Genomic DNA, 21,842 nt, shown 5'->3' on the forward strand with positions numbered 1-21,842 from the left:
TGCTTCTAAGTTGGAAAGGTTCTTGGGGTGTCAGAGGCTTTAGAAGGCGAGGGCACACGATGTTTAGAGATTCCCAGCCCTTGGGTTGATATTTCCAATTACCTGAAATGTGCCAGGATGCTTCGGGCTGTGAAACGGCATCCCAGGTCACTGAAAGACAGCACAGGAGACAGGGACATGAGCAGCGTGTTGGGCGCTAAAGCCTTGCATGAGGCTAGAGAGTCACACCAGGTGCTTTGGAATGGAGCCCTCAGGGCTCTCCTAGGTATGTGCACCTGGATAGCTTGGATTCCCCAGGAGGGGAAACAGGGCTTTGGGAAGCAGGGCCTGAGAATTGGGCCTCAAGGAAGCCACAAGGAGACGAGGCACCTGTTTCTCTCCTGCCCTGCAGCTTGGGCCTCAGCGTAATCCTATTGAGCATGATTTTTATGTCATCATCTCTCTTCGTGACATAGGTTTGTCATCATAGACCCAGGTTTCCGGAGAGCACAGCGACACATGCGTTTAGGACACAAACAACATTGCTTACCAGGGCTGCCATTGCTGAAGAGGGTCTTGGCAGTGAGAAGGTTAGGCCCAAAGGACAGCTGGGCCTGGTGAACTCTGCTTCAAGGGAAGCAGCAGAATGAGTTCTCTTCTTCCTAAGGGAACCTTTTTGGGAGGAAGAAAGGGGAGGTTGTCAGGGCACTCTTGAGATGGGCCACTGATGACACTGCTCGGTCTGCGGGATGGGACCATGGTCTGAAAGCATGACAAGGTTTAGGAAATCTCGGGCCCTTGGAAAATCAAATGGTGAGTCCTGCCACACAGTAAGGCATAGGTTCCATACTTGCATGTCCAAATTTTAATGTGGGTTTTTCAGCAAAGGCACCTTTCTCCTCGTGCTCTGACTTTTTGACTTAGACTGATGACAATTGTCAAGACACTATACAGGGCTAATTACATCTTTTTTCCTTGTGATTCCTGCCTTGGCCCCACCAAGTCAGAGAACTCTCATCAGTTCTCCATGGTAGAGAACCATTATATATATATATATATATATATATATATATATATATATATATATACACAAATGCATAAATAAATAAATAAATAAATAATATATGTATATATGTATCTAATGGCTGATACCCACAGATCTATCACTCCATAAAAAAATCCATTGTACCAGGGGCGTCATTTGCTGGTCCCCAGCCTGTGTCACTAGCCTCCTTTACACCCCTGGGGAAATTCCAAATCACAGTGGTCACAGAAGTGTGTTTTTAGAGCTTTGTAGGATATACATGGAGCTGACATTCGTTGAGAATGCCTACGGTAGAGAGGGTCTGAAAACAATCAGGGCTCTTGGCCTTTTGGCCAGGAAGAGAATGCCTGCCCCGAAAAACAATCCTGCCTTGGCTCCAGTGGCCTGATGGAAGGGAGGTCAATAGAGTGGCCTCTGTAAGGCACAGGGGTAGGGAACGCTTTGTGGGCCCTGTCCTTCAGTAGATGTCCTTCGAGATGTCCCTAAGTCCGATATGCCCAAGAAGTTGCCTCGGCCCACTGTGAGCTCTAGGGTGTGCCAGATGGCCCTTCCTCAAAGCCCCTTCATGATGGATGTGGGTCTCATGCCTTGTGTCACAGTGTGACCTTGAAGGACTTCCCCCGCCCATCCGACCTAGTCTGTATGGGAGGTGCTAGGATCCAACTAGGCGGGACAGTCAAGTGGAGGGTAACTTGTTCTATCCCTGTGCCATGAACCAGAAAAGTCTGGGCCTCCTGACTCTACCTATTTGTATTGCGCTGCAGTCCCTGATCAGTGGCTCCTGTCCAAATTCCTTGGAATTGTCCAGGACAGTGTATACATTTGGAATTGCCATTCTGCACCCACAGGTCAGAAGGATAGAAGATTGCCTCCATCAGGCCAGAGCCTGGAGGCCTTGCTTCTAAGGTGGAAAGGTTCTTGGGGTGTCAGAGGCTTTAGAAGGCGAGGGCACACAATGTTTAGAGATTACCAGGCCTTGGGTTGATATTTCCAATTACCTGAAATGTGCCAGGATGCTTCGGGCTGTGAAACGGCATCCCAGGTCACTGAAAGACAGCACAGGAGACAGGGACATGAGCAGCGTGTTGGGCGCTAAAGCCTTGCATGAGGCTACATTGTCACACCAGGTGCTTTGGAATGGAGCCCTCAGGGCTCTCCTAGGTATGTGCACCTGGATAGCTTGGATTCCCCAGGAGGGGAAACAGGGCTTTGGGAAACAGGGCCTGAGAATTGGGACTCAAGGAAGCCACAAGGAGACGAGGCACCTGTTTCTCTCCTGCCCTGCAGCTTGGGCCTCAGCGTAATCCTATTGAGCATGATTTTTATGTCATCATCTCTCTTCGTGACATAGGTTTGTCATCATAGACCCAGGTTTCTGGAGAGCACAGCGACACATGCGTTTAGGACACAAACAACATTGCTTACCAGGGCTGCCATTGCTGAAGAGGGATTGGCCGTGAGAAGGTTAGGCCCAAAGGACAGCTGGGCCTGGTGAACTCTGCTTCAAGGGAAGCAGCAGAATGAGTTCTCTTCTTCCTAAGGGAACCTTTTCGGGAGGAAGAAAGGGGAGGATGTCAGGGCACTCTTGAGATGGGCCACTGATGACACTGCTCGGTCTGCGGGATGGGACCATGGTCTGAACGCATGACAAGGTTTAGGAAATCTTGGGCCCTTGGAAAATCAAATGGTGAGTCCTGCCACACAGTAAGGCATAGTTTCCTGTCTTGCATGTCCAAATTTTAATATGAGTTTTTCAGTAAAGGCACCTTTCCCCTCGTGCTCTGACTTTTAGACTTAGACTGATGACAATTGTCAAGACACTATACAGGGCTAATTACATCATTTTCCTTGTGATTCCTGCCTTGGCCCCACCAAGTCAGAGAACTCTCATCAGTTCTCCATGGTAGAGAACCATATATATATATATATATATATATATATATATATATATATATATATATATATATATATACAAATGCATAAATAAATAAATAAATAAATAATATATGTATATATGTATCTAATGGCTGATACCCACAGATCACTCACTCCATAAAAAAATCCATTGTACCAGGGGCATCATTTGCTGGTCCCCAGCCTGTGTCACTAGCCTCCTTTACACCCCTGGGGAAATTCCAAATCACAGTCGTCACAGAAGTGTGTTTTTAGAGCTTTGTAGGATATACATGGAGCTGACATTCGTTGAGAATGCTTACGGTAGAGAGGGTCTGAAAAGAATCAGGGCTCTTGGCCTTGCGGCCAGGAAGAGAATGCCTGCCCCGAAAAACAATCCTGCCTTGGCTCCAGTGGCCTGATGGAAGGGAGGTCAATAGAGTGGCCTCTGTAAGGCACAGGGGTAGGGAACGCTTTGTGGGCCCTGTCCTTCTGTAGATGTCCTTCGAGATGTCCCTAAGTCCGATATGCCCAAGAAGTTGCCTCGGCCCACCGTGAGCTCTAGGGTGTGCCAGGTGGCCCTTCCTCAAAGCCACTTCATGATGGATGTGGGTCTCATGCCTTGTGTCACAGTGTGACCTTGAAGGTCTTCCCCCGCCCATCCGACCTAGTCTGTATGGGAGGTGCTAGGATCCAACTACGCGGGACAGTCAAGTGGAGGGTAACTTGTTCTATCCCTGTGCCATGAACCAGAAACGTCTGGGCCTCCTGACTCTACCTATGGGTATTGCGCTGCAGTCCCTGCGCAGTGGCTCCTGTCCAATTTCCTTGGAATTGTCCAGGACAGTGTATACATTTGGAATTGCCATTCTGCACCCATAGGTCAGAAGGGTAGAAGATTGCCTCCATCAGGCCAGAGCCTGGAGGCCTTGCTTCTAAGCTGGAAAGGTTCTTGGGGTGTCAGAGGCTTTAGAAGGTGAGGGCACACGATGTTTAGAGATTCCCAGCCCTTGGGTTGATATTTCCAATTACCTGAAATGTGCCAGGATGCTTCGGGCTGGGAAACGGCATCCCAGGTCACTGAAAGACAGCACAGGAGACAGGGACATGAGCAGCGTGTTGGGCGCTAAAGCCTTGCATGAGGCTAGAGAGTCACACCAGGTGCTTTGGAATGGAGCCCTCAGGGCTCTCCTAGGTATGTGCACCTGGATAGCTTGGATTCCCCAGGAGGGGAATCAGGGCTTTGGGAAGCAGGGCCTGAGAATTGGGCCTCAAGGAAGCCACAAGGAGACGAGGCACCTGTTTCTCTCCTGCCCTGCAGCTTGGGCCTCAGCGTAATCCTATTGAGCATGATTTTTATGTCATCATCTCTCTTCGTGACATAGGTTTGTCATCATAGACCCAGGTTTCCGGAGAGCACAGCGACACATGCGTTTAGGACACAAACAACATTGCTTACCAGGGCTGCCATTGCTGAAGAGGGACTTGGCCGTGAGAAGGTTAGGCCCAAAGGACAGCTGGGCCTGGTGAACTCTGCTTCAAGGGAAGCAGCAGAATGAGTTCTCTTCTTCCTAAGGGAACCTTTTTAGGAGGAAGAAAGGGGAGGATATCAGGGCACTCTTGAGGTGGGCCACTGATGACACTGCTCGGTCTGCGGGATGGGACCATGGTCTGAACGCATGACAAGGTTTAGGAAATCTCGGGCCCTTGGAAAATCAAATGGTGAGTCCTGCCACACAGTAAGGCATAGTTTCCTGTCTTGCATGCCCAAATTTTAATGTGAGTTTTTCAGTAAAGGCACATTTCCCCTCGTGCTCTGACTTTTAGACTTAGACTGATGACAATTGTCAAGACACTATACAGGGCTAATTACATCTTTTTTCCTTGTGATTATTGCCTTGGCCCCACCCAGTCAGAGAACTCTCATCAGTTCTCCATGGTAGAGAACCATATATATATATACAAATGCATAAATAAATAAATAAATAAATAAATAAATAAATAAATAATATATGTATATATGTATCTAATGGCTGATACCCACAGATCACTCACTCCATAAAAAAATCCATTGTACCAGGGGCATCATTTGCTGGTCCCCAGCCTGTGTCACTAGCCTCCTTTACACCCCTGGGGAAATTCCAAATCACAGTCGTCACAGAAGTGTGTTTTTAGAGCTTTGTAGGATACACATGGAGCTGACATTCGTTGAGAATGCCTACGGTAGAGAGGGTCTGAAAAGAATCAGGGCTCTTGGCCTTGCGGCCAGGAAGAGAATGCCTGCCCCGAAAAACAATCCTGCCTTGGCTCCAGTGGCCTGATGGAAGGGAGGTCAATAGAGTGGCCTCTGTAAGGCACAGGGGTAGGGAACGCTTTGTGGGCCCTGTCCTTCAGTAGATGTCCTTCGAGATGTCCCTAAGTCCGATATGCAAAGAAGTTACCTCGGCCCACCGTGAGCTCTAGGGTGTGCCAGGTGGCCCTTCCTCAAAGCCCCTTCATGATGGATGTGGGTCTCATGCCTTGTGTCACAGTGTGACCTTGAAGGTCTTCCCCCGCCCATCCGACCTAGTCTGTATGGGAGGTGCTAGGATCCAACTAGGCGGGACAGTCAAGTGGAGGGTAACTTGTTCTATCCCTGTGCCATGAACCAGAAAAGTCTGGGCTTCTTGACTCTACCTATGGGTATTGCGCTGCAGTCCCTGAGCAGTGGCTCCTGTCCAAATTCCTTGGAATTGTCCAGGACAGTGTATACATTTGGAATTGCCATTCTGCACCCATAGGTCAGAAGGGTAGAAGATTGCCTCCATCAGGCCAGAGCCTAGAGGCATTGCTTCTAAGCTGGAAAGGTTCTTGGGGTGTCAGAGGCTTTAGAAGGTGAGGGCACACGATGTTTAGAGATTCCCAGCCCTTGGGTTGATATTTCCAATTACCTGAAATGTGCCAGGATGCTTCGGGCTGGGAAACGGCATCCCAGGTCACTGAAAGACAGCACAGGAGACAGGGACATGAGCAGCGTGTTGGGCGCTAAAGCCTTGCATGAGGCTAGAGAGTCACACCAGGTGCTTTGGAATGGAGCCCTCAGGGCTCTCCTAGGTATGTGCACCTGGATAGCTTGGATTCCCCAGGAGGGGAAACAGGGCTTTGGGAAGCAGGGCCTGAGAATTGGGCCTCAAGGAAGCCACAAGGAGACGAGGCACCTGTTTCTCTCCTGCCCTGCAGCTTGGGCCTCAGCGTAATCCTATTGAGCATGATTTTTATGTCATCATCTCTCTTCGTGACATAGGTTTGTCATCATAGACCCAGGTTTCCGGAGAGCACAGCGACACATGCGTTTAGGACACAAACAACATTGCTTACCAGGGCTGCCATTGCTGAAGAGGGCCTTGGCCATGAGAAGGTTAGGCCCAAAGGACAGCTGGGCCTGGTGAACTCTGCTTCAACGGAAGCAGCAGAATGAGTTCTCTTCTTCCTAAGGGAACCTTTTTGAGAGGAAGAAAGGGGAGGATGTCAGGGCACTCTTTTGATGGGCTACTGATGACACTGCTCGGTCTGCGGGATGGGACCATGGTCTGAACGCATGACAAGGTTTAGGAAATCTCGGGCCCTTGGAAAATCAAATGGTGAGTCCTGCCACACAGTAAGGCATAGTTTCCTGTCTTGCATGTCCAAATTTTATGTGAGTTTTTCAGCAAAGGCACCTTTCTCCTCGTGCTCTGACTTTTAGACTTAGACTGATGACAATTGTCAAGACACTATACAGGGCTAATTACATCTTTTTTCCTTGTGATTCCTGCCTTGGCCCCACCAAGTCAGAGAACTCTCATCAGTTCTCCATGGTAGAGAACCATATATATATATACAAATGCATAAATAAATAAATAAATAAATAAATAAATACATAAATAAATAATATATGTATATATGTATCTAATGGCTTATACCCATAGATAAATCACTCCATAAAATATCAATTGTACCAGGGGCGTCATTTGCTGGTCCCCAGCCTGTGTCACTAGCCTCCTTTACACCCGTGGGGAAATTCCAAATCACAGTGGTCACAGAAGTGTGTTTTTAGAGCTTTGTAGGATATACATGGTGCTGACATTCGTTGAGAATGCCTACGGTAGAGAGGGTCTGAAAACAATCAGGGCTCTTGGCCTTTTGGCCAGGAAGAGAAAGCCTGCCCCAAAAAACAATCCTGCCTTGGCTCCAGTGGCCTGATGGAAGGGAGGTCAATAGAGTGGCCTCTGTAAGGCACAGGGGTAGGGAACGCTTTGTGGGCCCTGTCCTTCAGTAGATGTCCTTGGAGATGTCCCTAAGTCCGATATGCCCAAGAAGTTGCCTCGGCCCACCGAGAGCTCTAGTGTGTGCCAGGTGGCCCTTCCTCAAAGCCCCTTCATGATGGATGTGGGTCTCATGCCTTGTGTCACAGTGTGACCTTGAAGGTCTTCCCCCGCCCATCCGACCTAGTCTGTATGGGAGGTGCTAGGATCCAACTACGCGGGACAGTCAAGTGGAGGGTAACTTGTTCTATCCCTGTGCCATGAACCAGAAACGTCTGGGCCTCCTGACTCTACCTATGGGTATTGCGCTGCAGTCCCTGAGCAGTGGCTCCTGTCCAATTTCCTTGGAATTGTCCAGGACAGTGTATACATTTGGAATTGCCATTCTGCACCCATAGGTCAGAAGGGTAGAAGATTGCCTCCATCAGGCCAGAGCCTGGAGGCCTTGCTTCTAAGCTGGAAAGGTTCTTGGGGTGTCAGAGGATTTAGAAGTTGAGGGCACACGATGTTTAGAGATTCCCAGCCCTTGGGTTGATATTTCCAATTACCTGAAATGTGCCAGGATGCTTCGGGCTGGGAAACGGCATCCCAGGTCACTGAAAGACAGCACAGGAGACAGGGACATGAGCAGCGTGTTGGGCGCTAAAGCCTTGCATGAGGCTAGAGAGTCACACCAGGTGCTTTGGAATGGAGCCCTCAGGGCTCTCCTAGGTATGTGCACCTGGATATCTTGGATTCCCCAGGAGGGGAATCAGGGCTTTGGGAAGCAGGGCCTGAGAATTGGGCCTCAAGGAAGCCACAAGGAGACGAGGCACCTGTTTCTCTCCTGCCCTGCAGCTTGGGCCTCAGCGTAATCCTATTGAGCATGATTTTTATGTCATCATCTCTCTTCGTGACATAGGTTTGTCATCATAGACCCAGGTTTCCGGAGAGCACAGCGACACATGCGTTTAGGACACAAACAACATTGCTTACCAGGGCTGCCATTGCTGAAGAGGGACTTGGCCGTGAGAAGGTTAGGCCCAAAGGACAGCTGGGCCTGGTGAACTCTGCTTCAAGGGAAGCAGCAGAATGAGTTCTCTTCTTCCTAAGGGAACCTTTTTGGGAGGAAGAAAGGGGAGGATATCAGGGCACTCTTGAGGTGGGCCACTGATGACACTGCTCGGTCTGCGGGATGGGACCATGGTCTGAACGCATGACAAGGTGTAGGAAATCTCGGGCCCTTGGAAAATCAAATGGTGAGTCCTGCCACACAGTAAGGCATAGTTTCCTGTCTTGCATGCCCAAATTTTAATGTGAGTTTTCAGTAAAGGCACATTTCCCCTCGTGCTCTGACTTTTAGACTTAGACTGATGACAATTGTCAAGACACTATACAGGGCTAATTACATCTTTTTTCCTTGTGATTATTGCCTTGGCCCTACCCAGTCAGAGAACTCTCATCAGTTCTCCATGGTAGAGAACCATATATATATATACAAATGCATAAATAAATAAATAAATAAATAAATAAATAATATATGTATATATGTATCTAATGGCTGATACCCACAGATCAATCACTCCATAAAAAAATCCATCGTACCATGGGCATCATTTGCTGGTCCCCAGCCTGTGTCACTAGCCTCCTTTACACCCCTGGGGAAATTCCAAATCACAGTCGTCACAGAAGTGTGTTTTTAGAGCTTTGTAGGATATACATGGAGCTGACATTCGTTGAGAATGCTTACGGTAGAGAGGGTCTGAAAAGAATCAGGGCTCTTGGCCTTGCGGCCAGGAAGAGAATGCCTGTCCCGAAAAACAATCCTGCCTTGGCTCCAGTGGCCTGATGGAAGGGAGGTCAATAGAGTGGCCTCTGTAAGGCACAGGGGTAGGGAACGCTTTGTGGGCCCTGTCCTTCAGTAGATGTCCTTGGAGATGTCCCTAAGTCCGATATGCCCAAGAAGTTGCCTCGGCCCACCGTGAGCTCTAGGGTGTGCAAGATGGCCCTTCCTCAAAGCCCCTTCATGATGGATGTGGGTCTCATGCCTTGTGTCACAGTGTGACCTTGAAATTCTTCCCCCACCCATCCGACCTAGTCTGTATGGGAGGTGCTAGGATCCAACTAGGTGGGACAGTCAAGTGGAGAGTAACTTGTTCTATCCCTGTGGCATGAACCAGAAAAGTCTGGGCCTCCTGACTCTACTTATGGGTATTGTGCTGCAGTCCCTGATCAGTGGCTCCTGTCCAAATTCCTTGGAATTGTCCAGGACAGTGTATGCTTTTGGAATTGCCATTCTGCACCCATAGGTCAGAAGGGTAGAAGATTGCCACCATCAGGCCAGAGCCTGGAGGCATTGCTTCTAAGGTGGAAAGGTTCTTGGGGTGTCAGAGGCTTTAGAAGGCGAGGGCACACGATGTTTAGAGATTCCCAGCCCTTGGGTTGATATTTCCAATTACCTGAAATGTGCCAGGATGCTTCGGGCTGTGAAACGGCATCCCAGGTCACTGAAAGACAGCACAGGAGACAGGGACATGAGCAGCGTGTTGGGCGCTAAAGCCTTGCATGAGGCTAGAGAGTCACACCAGGTGCTTTGGAATGGAGCCCTCAGGGCTCTCCTAGGTATGTGCACCTGGATAGCTTGGATTCCCCAGGAGGGGAAACAGGGCTTTGGGAAGCAGGGCCTGAGAATTGGGCCTCAAGGAAGCCACAAGGAGCCGAGGCACCTGTTTCTCTCCTGCCCTGCAGCTTGGGCCTCAGCGTAATCCTATTGAGCATGATTTTTATGTCATCATCTCTCTTCGTGACATAGGTTTGTCATCATAGACCCAGGTTTCCGGAGAGCACAGCGACACATGCGTTTAGGACACAAACAACATTGCTTACCAGGGCTGCCATTGCTGAAGAGGGCCTTGGCCGTGAGAAGGTTAGGCCCAAAGGACAGCTGGGCCTGGTGAACTCTGCTTCAAGGGAAGCAGCAGAATGAGTTCTCTTCTTCCTAAGGGAACCTTTTCGGGAGGAAGAAAGGGGAGGATGTCAGGGCACTCTTGAGATGGGCCATTGATGACACTGCTCGGTCTGCGGGATGGGACCATGGTCTGAACGCATGGTGATATTTTATTTGTATTAAAATGTTATTTGTATGTTAATAAATAAAGTTGCCCGGGGGTCAGAGCTATTAGCAAGCCATAGGAAAGCAGGGCAGTGGTGGCGTATACTTGTAATCCCAGCACTTGGTATGCAGAGCTGGGTAAGTCTCTGTGTGTTCAGGGATACAGCCATTATTGGACACACATGCCTTTAATCTCAATACCAAGCAAGGAAAACCTGGAGGCCTATACAGACAGGCCGTGACGAGGCAGTCATGTGGTTGGGTTTACAACCAATGAGAAGGCAGAACAGGAACACTATATAAACACATTAACACAGGGGTAGTGGGTTCTGAGAGGTAGGACCACTGCAGGAGGAAGGGTAAGGTTTTAGCTCTTAGCTCTGACCTCTTGGCTTTCTTCTTTGCATTGGTTCTGTGTTTCTTATTTAAATAAGAAGGTTGGTTACATCTACATTTGGCGCCCAACGTGACAAGAATCCATTAAAAACCGCTTGGTTTGGCTTGGCGGCAGGTCCGGTTTCCGGCCTGGGCGGCCCAGCTGCCTAGCTCGGGCCCAGGCCTGACTGACCCGCAGCTGGAGCTACTTGCAACTGCTACAAACAACTCAGGCCTGCCCTGCCGAATAGGGCCCATACCCGTAAAGCCAAGGCTTGACTCAGCTCAAGCCGCTACTCTTTCTCTCTCTTCTCTCTCTCTCTCTCTCTTCTCTCTCTCTCTCTCTCTCTCTCTCTCTCTCTCTCTCTCTCTCTCTCTTTCTCTCTCTGGATTCACACCTCGAACACCAGGAAGCTGTTTTGAAATTCCCTGGGATTCTACTGTTCTACCCAGACTTGGTAAGTCAATTAACATATCTATTTAAAAGGGAATTTTTTTTTCTACATTAAAAAAAAATGGGCTTTATGTGTGCATTGGAAGAAAATTGGACTTTGTTTGAAATTTTAGGCACTCTGACAATGGAACAAGTATATGAAAAGGTTAATATTGATCGAATTATTCAGTTTATTACTTTTCTTATCCTCATTTTACTATTTAAAAAGATAGTCAATTTAAGTACCAGGATAACAGTCTTAGAAAAACCTATTAAACTAGTAAAAATGAATTATAGAGAAATTCAAACTCAGACAGAAGAAATAAACAGTGAAGTTGTTTCAAAATTGGATCATAAGGTTACAGAAAGAAAGCCAGTTTTCACACAATCACCCTTAATTTATCTGGTAGCGGTACAGCAGCTACCTGATGAAGAGAATGAACAAAATACTTGGGCTCCAATTAAAATGTTAGACTTACGAAGATTTAAGGAGGCAATAGCATCTTATGGCATGCACTCCCCATATGTAAAGCAAATGTTAAACAACTGGTCAACTAGTAATAGGATTATACCAAAGGACTGGCGGGAATTGGCACAGGCTGTTCTTGAACCTGGACAACATCTCCAGTGGAAAATGTGGTTCAATAATGAGGCTAAAAATATAGAAAAACAATGGAGGGATAGCGGAATACAAGTCTGTCAGGATCAGCTTATTGGAGAAGGCCAATATGCTTCAGTAGAAACACAAAGTTTATATGATGTCCAAACCCTAGTTCTATGTCAAACGGCAGCTTTGAATGCATGGGACAAAGTTGAAGAACCAGGAAAAAAAACTGAGTCATTTACAAAGGTTATACAGGGCCCAAAAGAATCTTTCACAGATTTCTTACAAAGATTGACTTCAGCAGTACAGAAAATGGTCCCGAATTCAGAGGCTAGTCAGATAATAATAGAAACTTTGGCCTTTGAGAATGCAAATGCAGCATGCAAAAGGATAATCAGGCCATTAAAGGCAAGATCTGCACCTTTGGAAGATTGGATTAGAGATACAGTTAATATTGAGGCTTATGACCATGATGATATGTGGGTAGGAAAAGCAATTTCAAAAGGTTTGAGCAATGTTAGATGTTTTGGATGTGGAAAGCAAGGACATTTGAAAAGGGATTGTAAACAGGTCATTCCTAGAAATAATGTTTCTTTAAGGAACACTGGCAACAGAATGCCCCTTCCTTCTGGAGTATGCAGAAGGTGTGGTAAGGGAAAACACTGGACCAACGAATGTAGATCAACAAGGGACAGACAGGGTAATCCTCTGCCTCGAGCCTCGGGAAACTCCCAGAGGGGCCTCAGGCAGGCCCCCACAGTAAATCCAGTTCAAACCTTTCCTGCAGTTGTAGAGAAAACACCTACTCAAAGCAACTAAATAACCAAATGTCTATAGGAATAAATCATGTTAGTCGAGATGATGAAACAGAGAAAATAGGGAATTCAGGAAAAAACATAAAGAAAATTTTTTGGCAAACTTCTATTAATGAACAAAGACCAAAACTAACAATAAAAATAAATGGTGTTTTGTTGTCTGGTCTGGTAGACACAGGTGCTGACATTACCATAATTGCACCAGAATTTTGGCATCCAACTTGGCCTCTTCAGGAGGTAAACGTTCAACTGTTAGGAATTGGGACATTATCTCGAGTGAAACAAAGTGCAAGATGGCTTGAATTTATAGGTCCAGAAGGACAGAAAGGAAAATTAAAACCATATATGGCTAACATAGCTATGAACCTGTGGGGTCGAGATTTGTTACAACAATGGAATACTCAGATTAATATCCCTCCAATCTCAGAAACAAATCATAAATTAGTACATGTTTCTGGGAGAAATATTAAAAGATATTATTCTAATGAGTGCTCACCAGCCATCCATGTCATACAAGAACAGGGCACAACTGATAATTTTCCAAAAACACCAATAGCTCTACCTTTAAAATGGTCAACAGATAAGCCTGTATGGGTTCAGCAATGGCCTTTAACAACAGAGAATCTCCAGGCTTTACAAGAGCTGGTGGAAGAACAGTTAAATGCTCATCATATTGAAGAATCAACCAGCCCTTGGAATTCTCCTGTATTTGTTGTTAAAAAGAAATCTGGTAAATGGAGAATGGTAACAGACCTTAGAGCAATTAACAAAGTAATTCAGCCAATGGGCTCTTTACAATCTGGAATTCCTTTGCCTACTCTGTTACCAAAAGGATGGCCTCTCATAGTTATTGATTTAAAAGACTGTTTCTTTTCAATACCGTTACAAGAAAAAGACAGAGAAAGATTTGCTTTCACAGTGCCTACTTATAATAATTCTCAACCGGTTAAAAGATTTCAATGGAGGGTTCTCCCACAGGGAATGCTGAATAGCCCAACTTTGTGCCAATATTTTGTAAAACAGCCATTAGAAGTGATACGTAAAAAATTTCCTAAATCTATAATTTATCATTATATGGATGATATTTTATTAGCTGACTCAAATGCAGATACTTTAGAAAGAATGTTTGAAGAAGTAAAGAAAATTTTGCCTTGCTGGGGTTTACAAATTGCCCCCGAAAAGATACAAAGAGGAGATTCTATTAATTATTTAGGATATAAAATAGAACTTCAAAAAATTAGACCTCAAAAGGTGCAAATTAGGAGAGATAGACTACAGACTCTTAATGACTTTCAAAGATTATTTGGAGACATTTCTCATCTAAGAACTATTGTTGGGGTAAAAAATGATGAACTGAATAATTTGTTTAAAACCTTAGAAGGTGATAAGGACTTGAACAGTCCAAGAGAATTATCACCTGAAGCTGAAAAAGAATTGGCCTTGGTAGAAAAGAAAGTACATGAAGGGCACGTAGATCGTATTGATCCAAAGCTGGATTGCATTTTGGTTATTTTACCTTCTAGGCATTCTCCAACAGGAATATTAATGCAAAGGGAAGATATTATATTAGAATGGATATTTTTACCAAATAAACCAAATAAAAAATTAAAAACTTATGTAGAAAAAATCTCTGACTTGATTTGGAAAGGAAAATTGAGACTTCGTCAGTTAGCAGGAATAGACCCAGCAGAAATTGTTGTACCTTTAACTAAGGAGGATATTGAAAAATTATGGATAGAAAATGAAGCTTGGCAAAAAGCTTGTAGTAATTTTTTGGGAGAAATTAACAGCAAATATCCCAAAAGCAATAGAATTGATCTTATAAAGAGAGCTGATTGGATCTTGCCTCGAATTGTGAGGAAAAAACCCATATCTGGAGTTCGTACATTTTATACAGATGCCAACAAACAAGGAAAGGCAGGTTACAAATCAGAAAATTTAAGTAAAGTAGTTCAAAGTCCTTATAATTCAGTTCAAAAATCAGAATTGTATGCTATTCTGTTGGTATTAATGGATTTTTCAGAACCTCTCAATGTAGTAACTGACTCTCAGTATGCTGAAAGAGTAGTATTACATATTGAGACTGCAGAATTTATCCACGATACTTCAGAATTAACTACATTATTTATTCAATTACAAGATACAATCAGAAAAAGGAGTCATCCTTTATATATAACTCACATCCGATCCCATACTGGTCTGCCAGGCCCTCTAGCACAACGCAATGATGAGATTGATAAATTATTGATAGGAAATGTGTTGGAGGCCTCAGAATTTCATAAAAAACATCATGTAAATAGTAAAGGTTTAAAAAAGGATTTTTCCATAACCTGGCAACAAGCCAAAGAAATAGTAAAGAAATGTCCTACTTGTTCCTTCTACAATCAAACGCCATTACCTGCAGGATGTAACCCAAAGGGTACTCAGAGGAATGAAATCTGGCAGATGGACGTGTTTCACTTTGCAGAATTTGGAAAATTGAAATATGTACACCACACTATTGATACTTATTCAGGATTTCAATGGGCAACTGCTTTGAGTTCTGAAAAAGCTGATTCTGTAATCACTCATTTGCTAGAAGTTATGGCCATTATGGGTATACCTGCACAAATCAAAACTGATAATGCTCCATCATATGTCTCTGTTAAAATGAAACAGTTTTTTGCTTATTATAATATAAACCATATTACAGGTATACCACATAATCCTACAGGTCAAGCAGTTATAGAAAGATCAAACAGAACTCTAAAGGATATGCTAAATAAACAGAAAGGGGCAACAAAAACCCCCAGAAATAGACTGCATAATGCTCTATTAACTTTGAATTTTCTTAATGCCAATGAGAAAGGAACAACAGCTGCAGAGAGACATTGGATAATAGAAAAAACTACAGAATTAAATCAGCCTATATATTTTAAGGATGTGCTGACCTCAGAATGGAAACCAGGGTATGTGTTACATTGGGGACGAGGTTTTGCTTTTGTTTCTACAGGAGAAGATAAGTTGTGGGTACCATCAAAATTGATAAAGGTTCGATTTGAACAAGATAAACCTCTTAATTAGAGGAGGTGATAGCTCATCAACCAACATGAACATCCAATTTAAACTAACTTATACCAGTAACACATGTCTTTTCATTTAATCAGATAGTAACTTGCCAAAAAGGAACATCCCCAAAAAACCTTGGGGAAAAGTTTTTGTTTTTGTCTTTTAGGAGAATGAAGGTTAAGGAATCTGAAGAACACTGGACAAATAAGACAACTGAAGAAAAGGGACAAATCATCTATCCCAGGAAGCAGAGTGAAATGGCGTATGGGTATATATTATCTAAAATATTTTATGTCTTCCTAAATGTTTGTTTCTGCTTTTCTCTAAAGATTTAACACTATTGGTCTTCTAATAGTCCCAGTCCAATTAAAATTTAAAGCTGACTTTGGAGTTGGAGAATGGCTCTCTCCTTCTTTAAACTCAAGCATGTTGTTAAAAGGAAAATGCAAACTCCCTGTATCATGCCAGAATAAAAGAGCCATCTTCTGCTATGAGACAGGAGAAAAGCCAAATTAATTAAGGGACTATTGTATTACTAATCTCAACTCTTTGATTCTATTCTGATTCTTTAAACTTTTCTTAAAGTATAAATTTTATATCAAAACTTACAAGATTAATATATATAGATATATAGATATAGATATATATATACATTTTAAACTTTGCTAAGATGTGAATGGTCATATAGAGTACTGATTAATTCTAAAAAAAAAGGCTTCAATTAGCTGCATATATATGTCTTTGTGTTCGAGTCTCTTATCAGTTTTCTGCACGAATTCACGGCCAGGCCTAACATCAACTGAAGTCTCCAGGAAGAAGTTGGGGCCCCACAACAACAACAATTTCACGTGGACAATAATAACATCACTAAGCTGACAAACATCATCTACAGATCAGCTTTGAACTACAAGGTGCTCAGAGCAATTTTGAGATGACTAGCTGAGATGATCCAGTCTCAAAGACTACTTGAATAAGGAATTGAGATAAACCCTGAACTTTGGCATTATACACAGAATGGATAATGAAGGATATAGTTACCTTTCCTAGAATTTGACAATTAACCTAAAATTTTTCTTTCAGGATAAAGATAACTTCGCCCATACCCAGCAGGAAGCAATTTTAAGAATACGACGCCCACATTCCCAAAGAGGTGGTGTGGGGTGGGTGGTTTTTTGGTCTTTTTAATGGGTTTTGGGTCTGGGATAATTTTCATTGTTTAGGGGGGTTGGTTACAAGTTGTTGTCAAGGGTTAGGAAAAAGACTAAGCAGATTAGATTTAAGGTTCTTATTTAAAAAAAAAGAGAGAAAGAAAGAAGAAGAAAAAGACAATTACTAGTTTTAAATACTTTACATTGGATTGGATTGTTTTATATTGTATACAAATTATATATATTGAAATTGATATTGTTAGAAAATGCTATATGTATATTTCTAATTGTACTTATATCGTTCATTTAACAATGCAATTTTCTAATCCTTGAATGTTGTTATTACCAACTATTAGGATATAAAGAAATAAAAGTTAGTAGTTAGACATTATAATAGAACTTGTAGTTATATTAGGTATGTTTTCAAGATTGAGTAGATATATTTTAGATAGACAGGTTATCTTCAAACCCTTCAGAGATCTACAGAATATGGCATTTAAAATGTTTTAATAACCTAGAAAAATTTTCTTTTTTGTTATGACTATGAGACATGTCAGCTCCTGGCAGTACCAATCTACTTCAGAGAAAATATGGGCATTGAAGAAACTGCGTATGGAGTTAGCTTTCATTGTGGCAAGAGTTAGCCACTGGACAACAAAGTATCCTCGAATCAACTGATGACAAAATGGACAGACAGGACATGAAACAAAGGACTACTGATTCTTGCCTAAACAAGCGTGGTTATGGCTTTATCAAAAGGCATCTTCTGAGGCCAGGACAAAATGGCATCATCCCTGAAGTGGCCTTCGCAATCCGGGAAAGGTACAGTGCCCTTTTCTTCGAAGGCAGCTGAACAGGCAGTGGGCCGATGGCTTCTGATGTGCTATGGAACAGCAGCTGAAACAGTTATTCTTGAAGAGTAACTAAGCTCACGCCTCTCAATAGTAGACTGGCATTTGATAGAGAGATGTGGAGAAGAACGGGATGCTGAGATGAAGCCATATGTACACAGCCAAGAAGAATGGAGAGCTGAACTAAAAAACCATCAACATTTTCCAGAATTTAAAATCCTGAATCATGACATGACATTAGTGGAATTCAGGTGTTTCTGGTGCATGGACTGCTCTCACCCAATGTGAGGTTGAACTGTTGACCTTGTGTACATCCTACTTCACAAATGAGTCTGTCAGACATGCTAAGCCTATATAGGCTGAAGATGATGCCCCAGCATTGTGGAGAAACCTCAGGTGACTGTCCAGGCAGTTGGCTGTTTCTGTCAACTCACAAATTTTTTGGAAGTTGCTTGCATGCACTTTCTGTTTTTATTTTTGTTAGCTAATATTATTTCCTTCTTGGGTCTCTGAAGGAGTTGAAGATTAGTTAGTTATAGTTGAAGGTTAGTTAGTTGAAGATTAATTAGGATAGAAAGTGAATTAGATACATTTTGGACTTAACAAAATAGGATAATGAGATTATCATCTCTGAATTTGTCAAATACAAATGGACTAGACATTGTTTAGACATTTATTATTTGTATATATTGTATATAGTTATTGTACTTTTGTATATAGTTTTTCTTATGTTATAAGCTTTTTCTTTTTTCCTTTTTATTAAAATAGAAAAGGGGAAATATGGTGATATTTTATTTGTATTAAAATGTTATTTGTTTGTAAATAAATAAAGTTGCCCGGGGGTCAGAGTTATTAGCAAGCCATAGGAAAGCAGGGCAGTGGTGGCGTATACTTGTAATCCCAGCACTTGGTATGCAGAGCTGGGTAAGTCTCTGTGTGTTCAGGGATACAGCCATTATTGGACACACATGCCTTTAATCTCAATACCAAGCAAGGAAAACCTGGAGGCCTATACAGACAGGCCGTGACGAGGCAGTCATGTGGTTGGGTTTACAACCAATGAGAAGGCAGAACAGGAACACTATATAAAGACATTAACACAGGGGTAGTGGGTTCTGAGAGGTAGGACCACTGCAGGAGGAAGGGTAAGGTTTTAGCTCTTAGCTCTGACCTCTTGGCTTTCTTCTTTGCATTGGTTCTGTGTTTCTTATTTAAATAAGAAGGTTGGTTACATCTCCAGGATTAGGAAATCTTGGGCCCTTGGAAAATCAAATGGTGAGTCCTGCCACACAGTAAGGCATAGTTTCCTGTCTTGCATGCCCAAATTTTAATGTGAGTTTTTCAGTAAAGTCACCTTTCCCCTCGTGCTCTGACTTTTAGACTTAGACTGATAACAAATGTCAAGACACTATACAGAGCTAATTACATCTTTTTTCCTTGTGATTCCTGCCTTGGCCCCACCATGTCAGAGAACTCTCATCAGTTCTCCATGGTAGAGAACCATATATATATATACAAATACATAAATAAATAAAAAAATAAATAAATAATATATGTATATATGTATCTAATGGCTGATACCCACAGATAAATCACTCCATAAAAAAATCCATTGTACCAGGGGCGTCATTTGCTGGTCCCCACCCTGTGTCACTAGCCTCCTTTACACCCCTGGGGAAATTCCAAATCACAGTGGTCACAGAAGTGTGTTTTTAGAGCTTTGTAGGATATACATGGAGCTGACATTCGTTGAGAATGCCTACGGTAGAGAGGGTCCGAAAACAATCAGGGTTCTTGGCCTTGCGGCCAGGAAGAGAATGCCTGCCCCGAAAAACAATCCTGCCTTGGCTCCAGTGGCCTGATGGATGGGAGGTCAATAGAGTGGCCTCTGTAAGGCACAGGGGTAGGGAACGCTTTGTGGGCCCTGTCCTTCAGTAGATGTCCTTGGAGATGTCCCTAAGTCCGATATGCCCAAGAAGTTGCCTCGGCTTACGGTGAGCTCTAGGGTGTGCAAGATGGCCCTTCCTCAAAGCCCCTTCATGATGGATGTGGGTCTCATGCCTTGTGTCACAGTGTGACCTTGAAGGTCTTCCCCCGCCCATCCGACCTAGTCTGTATGGGAGGTGCTAGGATCCAACTACGCGGGACAGTCAAGTGGAGGGTAACTTGTTCTATCCCTGTGCCATGAACCAGAAAAGTCTGGGCCTCCTGACTCTACCTATGGGTATTGTGCTGCAGTCCCTGATCAGTGGCTCCTGTCCAAATTCCTTGGAATTGTCCAGGACAGTGTATGCTTTTGGAATTGCCATTCTGCACCCATAGGTCAGAAGGGTAGAAGATTGCCACCATCAGGCCAGAGCCTGGAGGCCTTGCTTCTAAGGTGGAAAGGTTCTTGGGGTGTCAGAGGCTTTAGAAGGCGAGGGCACACGATGTTTAGAGATTCCCAGCCCTTGGGTTGATATTTCCAATTACCTGAAATGTGCCAGGATGCTTCGGGCTGTGAAACGGCATCCCAGGTCACTGAAAGACAGCACAGGAGACAGGGACATGAGCAGCGTGTTGGGCGCTAAAGCCTTGCATGAGGCTAGAGAGTCACACCAGGTGCTTTGGAATGGAGCCCTCAGGGCTCTCCTAGGAATGTGCACCTGGATAGCTTGGATTCCCCAGGAGGGGAAACAGGGCTTTGGGAAGCAGGGCCTGAGAATTGGGCCTCAAGGAAGCCACAAGGAGACGAGGCACCTGTTTCTCTCCTGCCCTGCAGCTTGGGCCTCAGCGTAATCCTATTGAGCATGATTTTTATGTCATCATCTCTCTTCGTGACATAGGTTTGTCATCATAGACCCAGGTTTCTGGAGAGCACAGCGACACATGCGTTTAGGACACAAACAACATTGCTTACCAGGGCTGCCATTGCTGAAGAGGGCCTTGGCCGTGAGAAGGTTAGGTCCAAAAGACAGCTGGGCCTGGGCCTGGTGACCTCTGCTTCAAGGGAAGCAGCAGAATGAGTTCTCTTCTTCCTAAGGGAACCTTTTTGGGAGGAAGAAAGGGGAGGATGTCAGGGCACTCTTTTGATGGGCCACTGATGACACTGCTCGGTCTGCGGGATGGGACCATGGTCTGAACGCATAACAAGGTTTAGGAAATCTCGGGCCCTTGGAAAATCAAATGGTGAGTCCTGCCACACAGTAAGGCATAGTTTCCTGTCTTACATGCCCAAATTTTAATGTGAGTTTTTCAGTAAAGGCACCTTTCCCCTCGTGCTCTGACTTTTAGACTTAGACTGATGACAAATGTCAAGACACTATACAAGGCTAATTACATCTTTTTTCCTTGTGATTCCTGCCTTGGCCCCACCAAGTCAGAGAACTCTCATCAGTTCTCCATGGTAGAGAACCATATATATATATATATACAAATGCATAAATGCATAAATAAATAAATAAATAAATAAATAAATAAATAAATAAAATATGTATATATGTATCTAATGGCTGATACCCACACATAAATCACTCCATTAAAAAATCCATTGTACCAGGGGCGTCATTTGATGGTCCCCCCCCTGTGTCACTAGTCTCCTTTACACCCCTGGGGAAATTCCAAATCACAGTGGTCACACAAGTGTGTTTTTAGAGCTTTGTAGGATATACATGGAGCTGACATTCGTTGAGAATGCCTACGGTAGTGAGGGTCTGAAAACAATCAGTGCTCTTGGCCTTGCGGCCAGGAAGAGAATGCCTGCCCCGAAAAACAATCCTGCCTTGGCTCCAGTGGCCTGATGGATGGGAGGTCAATAGAGTGGCTTCTGTAAGGCACAGGGGTAGGGAACGCTTTGTGGGCCCTGTCCTTCAGTAGATGTCCTTCGAGATGTCCCAAGTCCGATATGCCCAAGAAGTTGCCTCAGCTCACCGTGAGCTCTAGGGTGTGCCAGATGGCCCTTCCTCAAAGCCCCTTCATGATGGATGTTGGTCTCCTTCCTTGTGTTTCAGTGTGACCTTGAAGGTCTTTCCCCGCCCATCCGACCTAGTCTGTATGGCAGGTGCTAGGATCCAATTAGGCGGGACAGTCAAGTGGAGGGTAACTTGTTCTATCCCTGTGCGATGAACCAGAAAAGTCTGGGCCTCCTGACTCTACCTATGGGTATTGCGCAGCAGTCCCTGAGCTGTGGCTCCTGTCCAATATCCTTGGAATTGTCCAGGACAGTGTATACATTTAAATTGCCATTCTGCACCCATAGGTCAGAAGGGTAGAAGATTGCCTCCATCAGGCCAGAGCCT

The 21,842-nt window shown here is 44.2% G+C and overlaps 7 non-coding genes across 7 annotated transcripts; all 7 read right to left on the reverse strand.

The window, feature by feature from the left end:
• Window positions 1-394: 394 nt before the first annotated feature.
• LOC131902924 (small nucleolar RNA SNORD115) lies at window positions 395-473 on the reverse strand. The gene has a single exon (XR_009377193.1). It is a non-coding gene; the product is annotated as a small nucleolar RNA SNORD115 (small nucleolar RNA).
• A 1,841-nt stretch (window positions 474-2,314) lies between these two features.
• Window positions 2,315-2,393, reverse strand: LOC131902925 (small nucleolar RNA SNORD115). The gene has a single exon (XR_009377194.1). It is a non-coding gene; the product is annotated as a small nucleolar RNA SNORD115 (small nucleolar RNA).
• A 1,848-nt stretch (window positions 2,394-4,241) lies between these two features.
• LOC131902926 (small nucleolar RNA SNORD115) lies at window positions 4,242-4,320 on the reverse strand. Its single transcript, XR_009377195.1, has one exon. It is a non-coding gene; the product is annotated as a small nucleolar RNA SNORD115 (small nucleolar RNA).
• A 1,819-nt stretch (window positions 4,321-6,139) lies between these two features.
• On the reverse strand, window positions 6,140-6,218 carry LOC131902927 (small nucleolar RNA SNORD115). The gene has a single exon (XR_009377196.1). It is a non-coding gene; the product is annotated as a small nucleolar RNA SNORD115 (small nucleolar RNA).
• Window positions 6,219-8,040: 1,822 nt separating this feature from the next.
• Window positions 8,041-8,119, reverse strand: LOC131902929 (small nucleolar RNA SNORD115). The gene has a single exon (XR_009377198.1). It is a non-coding gene; the product is annotated as a small nucleolar RNA SNORD115 (small nucleolar RNA).
• A 1,811-nt stretch (window positions 8,120-9,930) lies between these two features.
• Window positions 9,931-10,009, reverse strand: LOC131902930 (small nucleolar RNA SNORD115). Its single transcript, XR_009377199.1, has one exon. It is a non-coding gene; the product is annotated as a small nucleolar RNA SNORD115 (small nucleolar RNA).
• A 10,320-nt stretch (window positions 10,010-20,329) lies between these two features.
• LOC131902932 (small nucleolar RNA SNORD115) lies at window positions 20,330-20,408 on the reverse strand. Its single transcript, XR_009377200.1, has one exon. It is a non-coding gene; the product is annotated as a small nucleolar RNA SNORD115 (small nucleolar RNA).
• Between the last annotated feature and the right edge of the window lie 1,434 nt (window positions 20,409-21,842).

The sequence above is a fragment of the Peromyscus eremicus genome, chromosome 1 (genome assembly GCF_949786415.1).
Source record: "Peromyscus eremicus chromosome 1, PerEre_H2_v1, whole genome shotgun sequence".
In the NCBI taxonomy this organism is placed as follows: domain Eukaryota; kingdom Metazoa; phylum Chordata; class Mammalia; order Rodentia; family Cricetidae; genus Peromyscus; species Peromyscus eremicus.